Here is a 3812-nt window from a genome sequence, read left to right as displayed (position 1 = left end):
ATCTCCTGACCTCGTGATCCGCCCGTCTCGGCCTCCCAAAGTGCTGGGATTACAGGCTTGAGCCACCGCGCCCGGCCAATGCCTGATTCTTAGCTTCTCGTTTATACACTTACTCTCTTTGCTTTAGCCCCAGTCATAACATCTTTTGGGAAGAGAAAAGGAACTGAACTTCTGTTTCTTTTGATTAATATAATTTGTTCTGGATAAAGCTAGTTTGGAATAGAAGTTTCTTGTGGCAAAATGGAAAGGCGGATACCTATCTGAAACAGCCGACAGCTAGTGAGCTCTAGCCATTGTAGCTAAAAGGAAGTGTCAGCTCAGTGAGGCCAAATCTTCCAGTTTTCAAGAGAAGCTGGAAATCTGGATTTTTTTTTTTTTTTTTTTGAGACGGAGTCTCGCTCTGTCGCCCAGGCTGGAGTGCAGTGGCCGGATCTCAGCTCACTGCAAGCTCCGCCTCCCGGGTTTACGCCATTCTCCTGCCTCAGCCTCCCGAGTAGCTGGGACTACAGGCGCCTGCCACCACGCCTGGCTAGTTTTTTTGTATTTTTTAGTAGAGACGGGGTTTCACCATGTTAGCCAGGATGGTCTTGATCTCCTGACCTCGTGATCCACCCGTCTCGGCCTCCCAAAGTGCTGGGATTACAGGCTTGAGCCGCTGCACCAGGCTTTTTTTTTTTTTTTTTATTTACGAAGTCTCGCTCTGTTGCCAGGCTAGGGTGTAGTGCTGCCATCTTGGCCCACTGCAACCTCCACCTTCTGGATTCAAGTGATTCTCCTGCCTCAGCCTCCCAAGTAGCTGGGACTACAGGCGCACACTACCACACCCAGCTAATTTTTGTATTTTTAGTAGAAACAGGGTTTCACCATGTTGGCCAGGATGGTCTCCATCTTGACCTCGTGATTTGCCCGCCTTGGCTTCTGAAAGTGCTAGGATTACAGGCATGAGCCACCAAGCCCAGCCTGGAAATCTGGATTTTTAAAATGCAATCTGCTGGTCTTTCAAACTCTGGCATCTGATTTTTTTTTTTAAATCAACTTTATTGAGGTGTGCTTTCCATACAACAGAAAAATACAGTTTGAAGAGTTTTGACAAATATTTACACCTATGTAGTCACCATTACAAATAAGATATGAATGTTTTCATCATCTACCAAAAGCCTTATTATCTATCCCCCTTTGCAGTACGCCCCCCGTCTCGGATTCCAGGCAACCACTGATCTGCTTTCTGTCACGTAGGGAGATTCGTTTGGCAGTTAGGTTCTAAGCACTGAGCAGGTCAGACCTGTGGGAAGAATCCAGCCTCGGCGGGGGACAGGAGGCACAGGCTGGAGATCTTTGCTATATATTCATTATGTGACTACGCATTTTCCTTTGAGCTTACAGGTTTCTGGGTTAACCTCCTGAAGTACTTTTTTAATGGAAAGTCTCCAACTGTCAGAAATGGCAGGAGAGAATAACTTTTTGTCTATTCTAAGTTTTTTGCCCTAGGTCTTTAGTGAGAGTACCTAAGTTAGTAAGTCAGTGTTCTCTGCCCATAGAGTATCCCTAAATGCAAGCTGTTTCTTTCCTTTGAGGTCTTTCTTGTTGCCATCCTCTCACTTGTTGTGTAGTGGGTTGTTGAAAACTGCTGAGAAAGTTAGGATGTTTCCCTGCTGTTCCAGGCTTTAATGCCCTGCATTGCATGAGGAGCATTGCCTTGGCCTTTTATCCTGTCCCATGGTTTAAACTGAGACAGTTTAAACTCTGACAGTTAACATTTTCCAATGAAGGTGAATCCAGTTTTCACCTCCTAGGAATCTGCTTAAGATTCTAGCAGTCCAAGCAGCTGTGGATGCTCTCCTAATAACGTAAATGCCCAGAAGTCCAGGCCCCAGTCAATAACCAACCTAGTAGCAATGAGCACCCTAGCACTCAGATTTGTGGTCTCTAAATACCAATTCCCACTAAAAGGCACTGCAGCTTCCTTGAGAAATGGCTGATGCAAGGTTCGAGGTAGGAAATCTGTAAGTTGGAACTTCCTAGAAAAGCAAGGAAGTTATAAAAAAAACTTCTGGGTTTACGCAGGAAGGGGAACATCACACACCAGGGCCTGTCGTGGGGTGGGGGGAGCAGGGAGGGAGAGCATTAGGAGATATACCTAATGTAAATGACGAGTTAATGGGTACAGCACACCAACATGGCACATGTATACATATATAACAAACCTGCACGTTGTGCACATGTACCCTAAAACTTAAAGTATGATAAAAAATAAATTAAAAAAAAAAAAAGAAAGTATTGAGAAAAAAAAAAAAAACTTCTGGGTTTATGTAAAGAGACTCAGGAGCCAATAGGCTCCTACTGGACAAAGACAGGTGAGTTGAGCATCAGTAAGAGTCTTAACTTTAGTGCATTGCAACACATCAGATATGGTTAAATGTAGGAGTTTATAATGATACTTTAAAGAGAGAAATCTAGTCCCTAATTGCTTCATCTTCTCTCTGGTAATTATTGGGGAAGTTAAGAGTCACAGTTACAAGAAGCCACAGAGAAACAGGCATCATCCAGAAAGGCAGTGTATCCCATGCCCATAGCTGTGCCCTGCCCGTGGCCCATTAAACAGCTGCCATGAGACCCTTTCTTGTGGTACGTGTGTATGCATGTGTGTGTGCTCTTCACCAGCAGGGAAGCTGCAGTCCTACTGTGTCTCTTCTTACTGTGCTGGAAGGTTTAACATATGGGATTTAATTCTTGTTTTATCTCTAAATGTTTCAATTATACACATGCTTCTTTTTTTTTTGAGACAGAGTCTCGCTCTGTCGCCCAGGCTGGAGTGCAGTGGCGCGATCTTGGCTCACTGCAAGCTCCGCCTCTCGGGTTTACACCATTCTTCTGCCTCAGCCTCCCAAGTAGCTGGGACTACAGGCGCCCGCCACCTCGCCCGGCTAGTTTTTTTGTGTTTTTTAGTAGAGACGGGGTTTCACCGGGTTAGCCAGGATGGTCTCGATCTCCTGACCTCGTGATCCGCCTGTCTCGGCCTCCCAAAGTGCTGGGATTACAGGCTTGAGCCACCGCGCCAGGCCTATACACATGCTTCTTGATGTACAATGGTGTATGTCCCAATAAACTCATTGTAGGTTGTAGATACTGTAAGTTGAAAATGCATTCAATATACCTACCCTACTGCACATCATAGCTTAGCCTAGTCTACCTTAAATGTGCTTAGAACATTTACATTAGCCTACAGTTGGGCAAAATTCTCTAAACAAAATCCTCTGTTACAAAGCCTATTTTGTAACAAAGTGTTGAATGTCTGATGTAACGTATGGAATACGGTACACGACGTAGTGCCGGTTGTTTACCCTTGTGATTGTGTGGCTCACTGGGCGCTACAGCTCACTGCTGCTGCCCAGCCTCAGTACAGAGTGTCGTACTACACATCGCTAGCCTGGGAAAAGATCAAAACTCAAAATTTGAAGTGTGGTTTCTGCGGAGCGCATATTCCTTTCACACCATCATAAAGTCGGCAAATTGTAAGTCGAACCATTTTAAGTCAGGGATCTTCTATACAGGTAATGCATGCTTGTTGATTAAAAACTTAAATACAGAAGAATATAAAATATGCCTTGTTCCCCATCCTTATTTTTAGTTGCAAAATGGAGAGGTTTCAATTATTTTTTCAAGGTCACTGCTGGTTAGCTGTGGATCAGAGGCTTGAACTAAAATACTGACTTCAAGAAACATACCTCTTTTTTTTTTTTTTTTTTTTTTTTTTGAGGAGGCATCCCCCTAGTTCCCCCCAGGTGGGGGAGAGGGGGGCGGTCTTCGCTCCC

The 3812-nt window shown here is 44.6% G+C and overlaps 1 protein-coding gene across 4 annotated transcripts in view; it reads left to right on the top strand.

The window, feature by feature from the left end:
* The window catches only part of LMAN2L (lectin, mannose binding 2 like), a 32417-nt gene that overhangs the window by 25941 nt on the left and 2664 nt on the right, over window positions 1-3812 (top strand). The gene's annotated exons all lie outside the window — the stretch shown is intronic.

Source organism: Rhinopithecus bieti, unplaced genomic scaffold, assembly GCF_001698545.2.
Source record: "Rhinopithecus bieti isolate Rb0 unplaced genomic scaffold, ASM169854v2 scaffold_54331, whole genome shotgun sequence".
NCBI classification, from domain to species: Eukaryota; Metazoa; Chordata; class Mammalia; order Primates; family Cercopithecidae; genus Rhinopithecus; species Rhinopithecus bieti.
Note: the sequence above shows the minus strand (reverse complement) of the source record. Positions and strands in the feature narration are given on the sequence as shown.